Raw genomic sequence first — 14955 nt, 5'->3', positions numbered from 1 at the left:
CCTCCCAGGCTTGCGGTGCCAAACAGCTGATTGGCGCTGCAAGCCTGGGAGGCGGGAGAAGTGGAGCAGCGACCACGCGCTCGGGGAGGAACCACTGGAAAAAAAGAAATTGGAGGCACTGCTTTTTGGCGCCCCCAAATCTTGGCGCCCAGGGCAACCGCCTAGTTCGCCTTAATGGTAGCACCGGCCCTGACCCCCAGGCACTAGACTTTATGATGAGTGGTTACTGAAAACCAATTTCCTCCAGTTGTAGGGTCCTTCTCATCCGAAGAGATAAGCCACCTAGCCAGGTCAATCTATAACTCGGATTTTACCCAATAATCATCTTGATGCCAATCCTGTAGTAACTAAAACTAAAGGTTTAATAAGAAAAGAAAAGAAAAGAATGGTTAATAGATCATATACATACAAATAATTGCAAAGTCCTGTAACAATGATGGAGTAGACGGCTGGCTTGTAAAGTCTCTCTGGGAACAGTCCATAGTTCAAAATGCTCCTTCTAATTGTAAATCCACAGGCCAGAGAACCAGGGCAGGAAAGTGGCAAAATGAAGCCATCTCAGGGGTCTTTTATATCCTCTGCCATGTGCCTGGGGATGAAGTTACTGGCCTGAGATGGAGTCCGGGTCACATGGGCAGATCACCCCTCCTTGGGAAGTTTGATCATTCACAGGGGCAGCCATTGCCTGTGGCCCATCGTTAGAGTGAAGTGTCCTTAATGGGCCATCACCCCACAGCTGTCTAGCCTTGATGTAAATCTTATCTGATGGGTGTTGCCCAGGAATACAGCACAGGTGTAAGATACAAGTCCCTGGCCAATAGTCATAACTTTAGGTACACAGATAATACATGCATATAAACAGGACAATCCTACGTAGCAAATCATCACCTTTCCATTGACACCTCACATGACAGGCTTTGACAAGGCTTGTTGCAATTGTGTAACAGTGGCATTCTCCTTCATCAGTTCAATCCGACAGCATCACAAGCTGTTGGGACTGAGGCTGTTTCAGACCCGGGTTCCAGCTGCTTGCTTGGGGCTTGCTTGGAGCAGGGGTGCACAGGCCACGTTTGGGCAAGGGGGTCTCCCAGAAATGGTCCCCTTGGCTCATGATCAGCCAGGAGCCGCAAGGGGCTGGGGAAGCAGGTTGGGGTGTGGATGAATTTCCCCACTGAAAGAAAAACTGCTTCCTCTACAGGCTTTGATCTCAGAACCTAACTATGCCCCAGTGTGGTGGGGGAAGTGTTAGCCACGTTAGAGACGGGGAAACTGAGGCACAGGTCACTCAGCAGCACAGTTGAGTTAGAACCCCGGCTCCTATGCCCCACCTGGACCATTAAACCCTATTCCCCTCCCAGAGGCAAGGATAGAATCTAAGAGTTTTGAGTCCTAGCCCCCTGCTCGAACCATTAGACCTCTCCCCTCTGCCACAGCTGGGACTAGACCCTGGGGCTCCTGGTTTGCATGCCAGTAACCACAAGGTCCTTTTTTTTCTCGTGAATGAAGCAACTGCACTTGGCAAACAAACTAGACACAATTGACACTTCGCTGGAAAACTGTATCAGAGATTGAAAAGATTAGGGCTGTTTACCCAAAGGGAGGATGTGATAGAGATCCATACAGATGCCGTCAGAGGAAGGAGGCTAGTCAAGGATCCACGGTTCAATTCTGCTCTGCCACAGATTCCTGTTGGACTTTGGGCCGGTCATATAGTCTCTCTGTGCCTCAGTTTCCCTATCTGGAAATGGGACTTCCCTCCCCCACAAGGAGGACAGACTGTGAGGTGCTCAGATACTAGGACGATGGGGCCCAGAGAAATACTTCGAAGAGAGAGGAGAAGTCCCATGTGACAAGAGCAATAACCTGGAGCTCTTATCTAGTGCGTTTCATCAGTGGCTCTCAAAGGGGCAGATATTTAAAGGTATTTAGGCTCCTAGCTCCTATTGAAATCAGGGAGAGTTAGACACCAACGTACCTTTAACTGTCTGGCCCCAGGCACTTCCCAAAACAAGGACAAAGAGGCACTGAAAGAGAGACAGGGAACCACACAGGACAGATGAGAATCATGTCGCTTAAATGAGTGACTGGAAGGTGCCCAGACACTGCGGTGATGGGAGCAGGATAAGGACCAGCGTAGAACAGGCTGGGATAGTTTGGTACCCATCTTGTGTGACTGTGTCTGTAAGGGGGCTGGGGGAATCCCTGAGGAGCGGGGAGTACTCCCCTGGGAATAAATTTGGGACGATCCTGGTGCGTTTCCTCTCCGGACCCATTTTTAAATGTGCTGGGAGGTGGGTGGGGGAGGGAGGGGGGGACACCACTGATGAGACAAGAATGTGACCCCCCTGCTGTGTTGCTGGGTCTTTGCAGCCAAGAAGCCAGAAGGGGCCCTGGACTCTGTGTTCATCCAGATCTGCATGCGGTGAGTCACCCCCGGCCATCTCCCCCGCCACAGCCGGTCCCCACCCTAGAATGGTGGGGAGTGTGTCAGATCCTGGCTTGAGGCATGCGGCCATGTCTCCGTTTCATGCAGCGGATCTCAAATGGTGGGTCACGGACCAGCCCCGTTTTATTGGGGTCGCCAGGGCTGGCATTAGACTTGCTGGGGCCTGGGGCTGAAGCAGACTCAGAGCTGGTGGGGCTCAGGCAGACTCAGGCTTCAGTCCCCCCTCCTGGGGTCGTGTAGTAATTTTTCTTGTCAGAAGGGGGTCGCAATGCAATGAAGTTTGAGACCCCCCTGCTCTAGTGGTTACTGTCCCTGTAGCAATGCTTTCCCCACCCCCCGCTGCTCCCCACGGAGGTTTGTCCGGCAGCCATCGATGCCCGAATTGGTGCTGCTTGGGACCCATGCGTCCCCTCTCCTGCGGCAGCCAGGAAGGGCCGTGGAGACAGCCTGCTGGGTAGCGGCCTCCCCAGTGGCTTGGTCCAGCCAGTGTCCACTCATCAGTGCCAGTGGCCTCCATAGAGGGATCAGCTTTGTTGCCTGGCGGGTGTTTTCCTAGCCAAATCCTCTCTGCATCCTCCAGGTTCCTGGGAGCGGTGGACTCCACCATGACCATCCTGGATGTCTCCATGCCCACCGGCTTCTCTCCGGACATGGACGACTTGGATAGGGTGAGCCCCACCCCCTCAACGTGCGGGGAGTCGGCTGCTCCCCTGGGACCAAGCTAAGAGTGGTGGTGGTGGTGGTGGTTCAGGCAGGGGGGTTAAACTCTTCCATGCCAGGATCACACACACACAAATTTAGCAATCTGGGGAGGGCATCACAACCTCCTGATGCTGGCTGGGTCATGACTCAGGGGCTTGGTGCCTTTCACCTCTGGGTCATCCTAGGTCACAGACCCCGACCCAGCTTGGGGCAGCGGTAGCTGTTCTCAGCTGGTGGCTGTTTGGTGGGTTCTCAGCCCGGTTCCTAGTGGGACAGGAATGTCACTGTGTCATTGGCACGGACCAGCCCCCTCGTTGGCAGCCCCTGTCTCGGACGGACCACGGAGATGGTGCTCCCCTCTCGTTCCTAATGCGGGGTCCCTCCCAGGCAGGGTTGAACCACTTCCGGAGAGGGTGAGAAGCGCAGGAGAACTCCCACTTGTTGATGCCCTGACCAGGTGTCACAAGAGGAATCAGATCCTGGGGATGTCAGTCGGCCAAGCCTTGTTCATGGGATCAGAGTGGAGAGCAAGAAGCAGATAGTACGGGGTGGGGAAGGGGGTACAAAGCCAGGAAGGGCAGAGCTGGGCACCCCCAAAGCTTTGGCAGAGTTGGGGGCCGAAGTGGGCACCATCCAGCTTGCAGATTCTACTGGCTGATCCCTTTGGTTTCCATGCCCAGCTCACGAACCGTGTGGACAAATACATCTCCAAGTTTGAACTGGACACGGACCTGTCTGACAGAGGCTCCCTCATCCTCTATCTAGACAAGGTATGTCTTGGCCATCCCCCACTTCTTTCTTTCTTTCTTTCTTTCTTTCTTTCTTTCTTTCTTTCTTTCTTTCCGTCACATTTAGCCCTGGTCTACACTACGAATTTAGGTTGAATTTAGCAGCGTTAGAGCGATTTAACCCTGCACCCGTCCACACGACGAAGCCATTTTTGTCGACTTAAAGGGCTCTTAAAATTGATTTCTGTACTCCTCCCCGACGAAGGGATTAGCGCTGAAATCGACATCGCCGGGTCGAATTTGGGGTAATGTGGACACAATTTGACGGTATTGGCCTCCAGGAGCTATCCCAGAGTGCTCCATTGTGACCGCTCTGGACAGCACTTTGAACTCCAATGCACTAGCCAGGTACACAGGAAAAGCCCTGGGAACTTTTGAATTTCATTTTCTGTTTGGCCAGCGTGGCGAACTCAGCAGCACAGGTGACCATGCAGTCCCACCAGAATGTATCATCTCCATCCCTGAGGTTATCGCAGATTAGAAGGTGAAAAAAACACACTTGCGATGACATATTTTCCAAGCTCATGCAGTCCTGCCGCATTGATAGGGCTGGGCACAGCATAATGCATGGAGGCATTGAGTGGCAGAGGCCAGGAAAGAATAGCTGTGCTTGCTTAACGGCAAAACTATCATGCCTCGCTAGCGATCCTGCCTGAGCCAGGTCGCTGTGTCACATGCACTCCACGCTGTGTCAGCCTTGGGCGGGGGCATGACCGCTTTGTGAGCAGGAAGGGAAACAGTGGGGGCGAAGGACCTCTCTGGCTTTAAGATTAAGCTTGATAAGTTTATGGAGGGAATGGTTTGATAGGATAACATGATTTAGTCAATAGGTCAATAATGTGCGACCACTGGTAATTAGTACCGAGGGTCAATGTTGGGATACTGAAAGTATTTTTCCTGAGTGTCTGGCTGGAGAGTCTTGCCCGCATGCTCGGGGTTCAGCTGATCGCCATATTTGGGGTCGGGAAGGAATTTTCCTCCAGGGTAGATTGGCAGTGGCCCTGGAGGTTTTTCGCCTTCCTCCACAGCATGGGGCAGGGGTCGCTTGCTGGAGGATTATCTGCTACTTGAAGTCTTTAAATCAGGATTTGGGGACTTCAACAGCTGAGTCAAGGGAGAGAATTATTTCAGGAGTGGGTGGGTCAGCTTTTGTGGCCTGCATCTTGTGGGAGGTCAGACTAGATGATCATAATGGTCCCTTCTGATCTTAAGTTCTATGATTCTATGAGATACAGACATTGCATTAGGGGGGTTCTGTAGCTAGAGAAAACATTCCTGTGCATTCGACAAAGTCTGTGGCAAAAAAAGAGAAGCCCCGTAGTGTAGTGGTTATCATGTTCACCTAACACTCAAAAGCCCTGCAGTGTAGTGGTTATCATATTCACCTAACACACGAAACAACCCTGGTCTGAAACCAGGCAGAAACAGGTCACTGTTCCTTTTTCTGACTCCCCTCTTGCATTTTTAGTCTTAGAACAACCGCGCTGTGAAATTTTTACTTTGAATTATATCAATTATGAGTTAAATAATATGGAAGCTCTCTTTAAGTTATAGCCCCGGGTTCCTTACCCTTTCAGCTGCTCTGGTAAATTAATATTTTTGTTAGGGGCGGGGAAACATTTTCATGAAGCCTTTTATAGGGACTAAATGCCATCTAGGACTGAAATAACCTTAACGTGGCCCATAGAGTGCAATCCTTCGTTCTGGATTTGCCATTCCACAAGTTGAACTGCTCCTTGCTACTGTGCAGGCTTCATGAGCCATGGGAGCAAGGGGCAGGCTGGGGTAGGTGCGACCGCGCGGTGCTGCCGGCTGGGAGAGCAGCCTGAGGCAGAAGCCTCCAGCTCACGATATTCCAGGCAGGACTGAATCTCCATGAGACGAAACTTAAAGAAGAGAATGACCTGGAGTCGCTCCCATTCGGTGCTCTAAGAGGAGGACAGCCATGTCTGTCCAGGCACCCCTGATCGACCTCACCGAGGTCTGCCAGCTGAGCGGGGCTGAGCGGGACCCCGGCTGGCAGGAGCCGGCGGACGGAGCCCAGATCAGCAGCGGGCTGAGTTGCCCAGCCCCCTGCCGGTCTGGGGCTCCAGCCGCTGGCCCCGCTCAGCCCACTGCCTGCCTGGGGCTCCAAACGTCCAGGCAGGCAGCGGGCTGCGTGGGTCCGGCAGACAGGACCCCAGAAAAAAGTCACGAAACGATTGTCTGCCGTTGCTTTCACGGAATGGGAGCGGGGGCCTGACGACATGTACCCAAAACCACCCGCGACAAAGTTTTCGCCCCATCAGGCATTGAGAGCTTAACCCAGAATTCCAATGGGCAGTGGAGAATGTGGGAACTGTGGAATAGCTACCCACAGTGCACCGCTCCGTAAGTTGATGCTAGCCACGGTAGTGAGGACACACTCCGCCGACTTAATGCGCTTAGTGTGGACACACACAATAGACTGTATAAAATTGAATTGTAAAAAAATCGACTTCTATAAAATCAACCTAATTTCGTAGTGTAGACATATCCTTAATATTAAGGTCTGACTGATAATGGATTAATAAATGCTTGAGAGCAACTGATAAATGGCCAATCAATTGTTATGGAGCCCAGCAGATCAGTAGGTTGCTTAACCCATCTCTGGGGACGTCTACACTACAGCTGAAGGTGTGATTCCCTGCTCGGGTAGCCCGATGCATGCTAGCTCTGCGAGCTAGTGCGCTAAAGATCGCAGTGTGACTGCGGTGCCTAGCCTCCCTCGCATCTCAGACCAGACTGTAGTGGGGCAACCAGCCTGAGCTGCTGTCACTCGTGAGGCTGCGGTCATGCTTATGAAGCTTCCGTTTTCAGGCACTAGCTCACGTGTGCAGCTACCCAAGCTGGGGGTGACACCTCCCAATTGCTGTGTAGACACAGCCTTAACAGCTTCTGCTGAGAGCCGTCTGCAGCACATCCTGCTCCTGGCTGATATGGGGACATCCTCCATTCATCATGCATGAACCCTTCAGACCAAGATTCCAATTACAAAGTGTGACCCATATTTCTATTGGGGTGGCTCCCAGAAGCCCCTGATTGGGGGTGGGGGGCAATGTTCCCTCTAATTTTTTCTAATTTGGGGAGGGGGGGTCTCCCCAAACTGTGTAAGGATCCAGCATCCACCGTGCTCCCAGTTCCCAGTGCAGGGGGCAGATCAGGCACCTGGCCAGAAGACGACCTCCTGAGGTCCCTTCCAAGCCTGATAGTCTATGAATGGACACACCGTGCTGTGGCTATTCTCTGGTCAGAGCAGCCCTGAAGCGGCTCTAATGTACACTAGGGCCCTGCACAGTCACACGAGTGATGTCACAAAGGGGGGTGGGGTTTAAAGCCCCCTCCACCCCCTTATGCCCCCTGTGCCAAGTGCAGAGTGGAGCAACTGGGAATCAGGCCCTTTCCCCCCTTATTGGCGCTCTCTCCTGCCTGCAATGACGGGGCCATTCCAGCTCCTAAGGGCCTTTCTCTTCCTCCCTAGGTGTCCAGCAAAGAGACGGAGTGTCTGAAGTTTAAAGCTCACCAGCACTTCGAAGTGGGTCTGATCCAGCCGGCGGCCGTGACGGTGTACGAGTACTACTCCCTGGGTTAGAGCATTCATCACTCACGCGTCTCGTTAGTGCCCAGCAAAGCACGCTGGCCCCAGCGAACAGTCAGACAGAGCCCTGCTGTGCTGCTTTACCGAATCAGGACAGGCTTTATCACCCCCCTGGCTCTTCAGCAGGGCCGGCTCCAGACCCCAGCGCGCCAAGCGTGCGCGTGGGACGGCATTTTCCCGGTAGGGCGGCAGGCGGCTCCGGCGGACCTCCCGCAGACATGCCTGCGGGAGGTCCAGCGGAGCCGCAGGACCAGCGGACCTCCTGCAGGTATGACTGCGGATGCTCCACCGGAGCCGCGGGACCAGCGAACCCTCCGCAGCTGCGGGAGGTCCACTGGAGCTGCGGGACCAGCGGACCCTCCGCAGTCATGCCTGCGGGAGTCCGCTGGTCCCTCGGCTCCGGTGCACCTCCCGCAGGCATGACTGCTTGGGGCGGCCAAATTCCTAGAGCCACCCCTGCTCTTCAGGAAAGCAAGACAGTGCAGTGCATGGGGCATGAGCCTGTGAGGCAGGAGATCTGCGTTTGACGCCCCAGCTCTGCTTTTGACCGTGTCGCTCTGTGACTCGGTTTCCCCATTCCTAACATAGGGATAATAGCTCTGCCTCAGAAACAGCTTTAAAGCTCAGGCGGTGCTCAGCTACAGTGACAGCTTCTTTTCTTGAGCTACCTTCCGAGTTTTGCAGCTGGGACTAGGGGAAACCTGGGTTCTCTTCCCAGCTCTGGTTAGAGCAGTGGGGGCTGGGAGTCAGGACTCCTGGGTTCCTTTGCCACTGATTCCCTGGGTGACCTTGGACAAGTCGCTTCATTGCTCTGTGTCTCAGTTTCCTTTCTGGAAAAAGCCTTTCCACCATAAGCCTAACACCTTCACCCCCTTCTGCTCCCCACCCCAAAAGGAAATGATCACCAGTTTGCTGGCCTCTTTAAACCAGGGCATCCAGACCTGTGAGGAGCTAATTTAAGGGGAATGATCCCACCTGGGTAGTCAAATGACTAACGAGCACCTGGGCACGATAAAAGCCCTTCATCAGGAGGAGGTGCTGCTAGAGAAAGAAGCTCTCCTAAGGGTGAGTTGCTCTGGGAGAAATACAGGCCCCATAAAGGCAGGTGGCTGTGCAACCCCTGACCCTAAGGGAAAATCCTTTAATTCAGGTTTATTTGTATTTAGTAAAGAACCAGGGCAGGGGAATTTGGACGTCTACATTTTTGCAGTGTGTGGAGTTCTAAAGAGAAACGGAAGCAGAATGCGCTTGCAGTGCCACACTAGGCCAGGAGGGGGCAGTACAGGATGGGCAACAGAAATAAAATCTCAAAAATAAAATCAAACCACAAACTCCTTCCCCAGCTGAGTGTTAGCTCCAAAAAGGGAGAAGAGTCAGAGACTCCATTAGGTTCACAAAGGACTTTGCTAGTGATTTTACATGGAAGATGCCCAGATGCTATGGTGACAGGCAGCTGGATAAAATCCTAAAGTACACAAAGCGATTCCCCAGGGAATCAAAGCCAGATTTTCCGGACAGAATAACCCATCCTTAACTTGTAGCTCTTTGGGGCAGGGACTGGCTCTCACTGTTCGTGCAGCATCCGGCACCAGGGGGCCCTGATCACAGGGGTCTGTGTCTCACTGTGTCTGTGCACAATGGGGACTCTGATTCCAGAGTAACAAACCTTTTCTCTCTCTCTCAGAAAACCGCTGCACAAAATTTTACCACCCAACCCAAGGCAGCGGCTTGCTGAAAGTGCTGTGTGAGGAAGACGCCTGCCGTTGCATGGAAGGTAAAGGGAGACCAAAGGGAGGGGACGATTTCTCTGCTCTGTCCCTTCACCGGCTTCTATGCTACAGGCTGGAACTGCAACTGACCTCGTGGGCTTGGGCCAGTGAGAGTACCGGGGATGCAGCACCAATGCGCTAGCCCTGCCGGGTGCCGGCCGATGGCAGCTCAGGGATCAGCAGCTCTCGGCTTGGAGCGAGCTTGGGGGATCTAATGGGTCTGGGTCCAGACTGCGCTCCTAGAACGCTCCCTCTGTGGTTCTCCAGTGGGGAGAATCTGTGGACGCTTCCAGTTCCCACCTTCACGGAGATAACATGCAAAGAGACCTCTCCTCCTTGGCCAGGCCCTGATCTCTGGCTGCCTCTGGGACCTTTCCACATGGAGGGGGCACAGGCCTGGGTGTCAGGACTCCAGGTTTCTATTCCCTGCTCTGGGAAGCGAGTGGGGACTAGTGGTCAGAGCAGTGGAGGGCTGGGAGTCAGGACTCCTGGGTTCTATTCCCACCTCTGCCATTGATTCATCACGTGACCTAGGGCAAACTCATTGTCCTGTTTATGCCACAGCTTCCTCGTCTGGGCAATGAGGCTGACACCCACCTGTCACCTGGGGAGGGGGGGGCTGTGAAGCTGAATTCATTCATGTCTGTAAGGGGCAGCGAAAGCCCAGTGTGAAAGGGGCTGTAAACCTGCCACATCACTAGGATCGTCTGCCTCTGTCCCCAGAGAAATGCAGCCTGATCAAGAAATTTAAACACCCCCCTGCTGACATCTCCGTCCGCATCGAAGCCGCGTGCGAGGCTGGGGTGGATTACGGTAAGACAGGCCCTATGTTCTGGTTTCATTTCTCCTGGTGGGCTGTTGTCCAGGGGAGGGCCAAAGCTGGGGGGTGAGATCTGCCAGTCATCCCAGAGGCAATGAACTCCTGAGCCGGGCCGAGATAACCGCAATGAGCGTAGCAGCAGGAGAGAAGAAGCAGGCCACATAACGGGGTATGTGTGAACTCTACCACGTGCCTTGTCTGATACAGAGATGGGGGCTCTGGGCTGGGACTCAGCAGAGCTGGAATCTATTCCTGCCTCTGGCCCGCTGGGTGACCTCGGGCAGGTTGTAGCCCTTCTATGCCTCAGTTTCCCCAATTACAAAATGGGGACAACGATACTGACCTAATTTGAGATCTACCGATGATAAGACCTAGGCACAATTATTTATCTGAACTGGGTGGCCAAACTTTTTTAACAAGTGTTTTTTTTCCCACCAGTTGCTCAGCTATTTGAGTTAAATATTTAAAACCCACTGAGTTGTAAACAGTCTGAATAAAACCCACTCCCCCTTCCCAGTTAGACCGAAGACAGCCATGCCTGGGAGATCCACTCTCCAGGCAACCACAGAGGCCTCTGGTGGGGGGGTGGAAAGAGTCTGAATTCATCACGCATCTTTCCCCAGGCCTTTTACACAGCAAGAAAACCTGGGTCAAGCCCATTCCCGCCCGCACCTGCAGGTTCCCCTTTAGTGCCTGAGACCCACTGATGTAGGACCCTACATCCCACGCCCCCACTGGTCTAGGAAGCAGCCAGGCGCTGAGCAAGTAGGGTTCTAGATGACTGGTGGTGTCTCTTTGCCCGAATGGGTGGGATTTGATTCTATTCTATGTAGGTTCTCATCCCGTGAGACACAGATCTGGAAGGGACCCTCTGGGTCATCAAGTCCAGTCCCCTGCAGGCACTCCTGTCACCGTGACGTCTGGCTTGTATTCTGTAGATCAGCCTAGACGGTCGCGATGGCCCCTTTGGGCTTTTAACAGATCTCTGACTCCCATCTCCTCCTGCAGTTTATAAAGCTCAGCTGGTGAAGGTGGAACAGAACGGGATGTACAATTACTTCACCATGAGGATCGTGCAGGTCATTAAGGAAGGTAACGGCCCTTGTGTGAACGTCTGCCCGCGTCTCACCCTGCGTGCAGGCTGTCCCCGTTACACGGTGCAATGCTCCCCCCGCCCCAGCCCCCGCTTCTGCACTCGGGCTTTTCACCTGCGTTTTATTTCTGTACATCTGGGAGGTGAATGTAGTGCTCCTTGAAAACGACGGAGGACATGGCACCAGCTGAGAACCGCACATTGCAGGAGGCCTCCACTGAAGTCAGTCCATGCAGCTGATGCCCCTCAGTCCTGACCCACAGCCCCTGCTAGCTCAGCCCTGGGCTTCCCCCACTCCAGCTCTGCCAGTGCCCCTCCATCCTGACCCTCAGCTCCCTGCTAGCCCAGCCCTGGGCTTCCCCCCATCCCAGCTCTGCCAGTGCCCCTCCATCCTGACCCCCTGCTAGCCCAGCCCTGGGCTTCCCCCCATCCCAGCTCTGCCAGTGCCCCTCCATCCTGACCCTCAGCCCCCTGCTAGCCCAGCCCTGGGCTCCCCCCCAAGCTCTGCCAGTGCCCCTCCATCCTGACCCACAGCCCCCTGCTACCCCAGCCCTGGGCTCCCCTTTCACTATCAGTCATGTCCCTTAGACCCCCTGCTATCCCCAGGGCCGGATGAATCTTTTGTGGGCCCTGGCACCCAGACCTTGGCCCTGTCCCCTGCTTCACCCCGAGGCTCCACCCCCACTCCGCCCCTTCCCACTGAGGCTCCACCCCTGCTCAGCCATACGGGGGAGGGGAGGAGGGCGGAGAGGAGCAAGTGGTGGGCGGGGCCATGGTCCGGATGCCAGGGCCCCCTCTGAGGGTGAGCCCAGCGTCACAGCGTCATTGTAAACCCGGTACTGGCCACGCCACACCTCGGCTTCCCTCTAACTAGCTCTGCTGATGCGCCTTAATCCCATCCCACAGCCCCCCTGCTATTCCAGCCCTGTGTTCCCCCCGTCAGCTCTACCAATGCCCATCACATCATCAGAGACGTTGTGAAATACAGCCTTGCTCGTCCCCGAGAGCACGTCGCGCTAGAAAACGCTCCAGACTGATCGATCAATGCTCCAGTTATCCCCAGGGTGGGCACTGCCTCCGCATTCCCCCCGGGTGGCTTTTAGCTGTCAGCTTCGACCTTGGTAGTCTCATAACAGCTCCCCACACCCTGAGCCTACCAAGGGCTCCTCAGGAGAGGCCGATATTTCTAAAAGCTGTCTTTGGAACAAAGATCAGAACAAAGCCAAAAATCGAAACTTCCTGCTAAATGAAATTTTGATTCAGGTCAGCAGAAACGTTCCTTTGCGATCAAATCAAACTCTTCCATTCTGATCTCGACTTTTCCAAATGTTCTAGTAGAAAATAAAATAATTTTCTAACCAAAAAAATCTCAATATTCCAGTCCCAGATGTGACCATGGGAGGCCTTTTCCAACAAGACAGAGGAATCCAGGTTCTGATCTCATTTACACCAGCATAAATCCAGAGCGACTCTATTGACAGGGATTTTGAGCACACCTGCCCTGATGTCATAAAACCTGAGCCGTACTGGGTCAGACCAGTGCTCCATCTAGCACCATATCCTATCTTCTGACACTGACCAATGCCAGGTGCTTCAGAGGGAATGAATCATTGAGTGATCCATCCCCTGTTGTCCACGCCCAGCTTCTGGCAGTCAGAGGCTAGGGACACCCAGAGCATGGGGTTGCATCCCTGACCATCTTGGCTAACAGCCATTGATGGACCTATCCTCCAAATGTCAATCCAGAGCGACCCCATGGAGACAGATTCTGAGCACATGTCAAACTAAAAGAGACCTCAAGAAATCAAGAGTCACTCTGGATTGGCACCTGTTTAACTGAGATCAGACTCTTCTGCAGTGGGTCTGGCTCCTGTTTGCTGATCTGTCACCAGCGATCATTCTGCTCCCCATGCTCATAGGGCATCGCTGGCTTTATTTTTATTTTTTTTAAAGGCACAGAGCAAAGCGTCCAGGGGAAGACCCGTCGATTTATCAGCCCAGTGGCTTGCCAGGCGACGCTGAACCTGCTGGAGAACAGGAGCTACTTGATCTGGGGCCTCAGCAGTGACCTGTGGGACCTGAAGACCGAGTGAGTCTCCAGCAGGCTCCTGGAGAGGCAGGAGGTTTATGAGGAGGGGGAAGGGTTTGGCTGGTGGTTAATGCACTAGGCTGGGACTCAGGAGAAGTGTGTTCAATTCCAAGTGCTCCCATACTAACAACGGGGGGTGGTTCTCCTTAGTGCCCTGTGATCTCTGCCAGGCTGTACCCTGGACATGCAGGGTCACCCCCTAGCCCCCCCAAGGGCTGCGTTAATGTTTCCTCCTGCTCTCTCTCCCAGGATGGCGTACTTGCTCGGGAGCGGCTCCTGGGTTGAGCTGTGGCCAAACCCCCTGGAATGCCAGCAGGGACATTTCCAGGCCCTCTGCAAGGGGCTGGAGGCGTTTGCCCAGCACATGGTAACAAACGGCTGCCCTTCATAGACCGAGAAGAAGAGGACCCAGGAATGTCACCACCAGCTGTCCCCCTTTCTATGGGGCGATCTCCCTCATAACCCCATCTATAGTGTAAACTGGAGTCACGGCAGACTCTCTATACATTTCACAGCAGCAGGGGTAGGACTCTCACCCTTCTGCATGCTGTCCCCTACCTCTGGATCTGCAGGAGAATCTCCTTCAGCTGCTCATAGCATAGGGCTTGACACACAGCTGTGCAGTTCAAATTCCATCCAGTAGAGGGCAGCAGTGGGGACACACACACACACACACACACACACACACACACACACACACACACACACACACACACACACACACACACACACACACACACACACACACACACACACACACACACACACACACACACACACACACACACACTTTCCATAACCCTCTATTGATCCTTGTAATACGCCCTGCTCTGCAATTTCTAGAGACACTGATCCAAGCTCTCTGGACACAGAGCACGGAACCGTTCCGTGTGAGGGTCGTCCCCAACTCTGAGATACCCAGGAGCTCTGTCATTTCCTTACACTGTGGCACACTTCAGCAGCCCCTGAACTGAACTGATTACTCCTTTGTACAACACCTGTTGCAATGCCCTCCCCTTACCCCCCCAGAATCCTCAATCCCGAAACTTTGTGCCTTCCGGGGGAGCGACCCTGAAGCATCTGTCTGGGTTTGTACCTGTTTTCTCCCGAATGTGAATAAAGTTTTGCGGCAGCAGGGAAATGGCTCTCAGCACCCAGTAGGGGGGATTTATTTCATGGCCTGCTCTAGACTGACTCCAAGCCCCCTATAACACTAGGGAAACGCAATGCCCCGTGTGGATGCTCTAGATTGTAAGATCTTTGGGGCAGGGACTGTCTTTTCATTCTGTGGTTGTACAGCGCCTGGCACAGTGGGGTCCTGGGTGCTGTGATCGTACACATAATTTAAAATAGCCTGGAATAAATCTGCATTGGAAGCACCCTAATAGTTGCAGAATAAAGTGACTTCTGGTCTGGAATTGAGCATCCACAGGAGCTTCTCCAGTCAGTTTCTCTGTATAGACAAGGAGGGATGATGGTCCAGTGGTTAAAGTATGGACCTAAGATGTGGGAGCCCTGGATTTAATTCCCTACTCTGTCCTCCTCTGACCGCTGGGCAAGTCACATGGTCTCTTCGTGCCTCAGTTCCCCCTCTGAACAACAGGGAAGACAGCACTGCCTCCCGGGGGTCTA

General features: G+C 53.7%; 1 pseudogene; it reads left to right on the top strand.

The window, feature by feature from the left end:
- LOC123353825 overlaps positions 1 to 14464 on the top strand; it is a 47318-nt pseudogene extending 32854 nt beyond the window's left edge.
- Positions 14465 to 14955: the final 491 nt, after the last annotated feature.

The sequence above is a fragment of the Mauremys mutica genome, chromosome 20, assembly GCF_020497125.1.
Source record: "Mauremys mutica isolate MM-2020 ecotype Southern chromosome 20, ASM2049712v1, whole genome shotgun sequence".
Taxonomy (NCBI): Eukaryota; Metazoa; Chordata; order Testudines; family Geoemydidae; genus Mauremys; species Mauremys mutica.
This window is presented reverse-complemented; position numbering and strand designations above follow the sequence as displayed.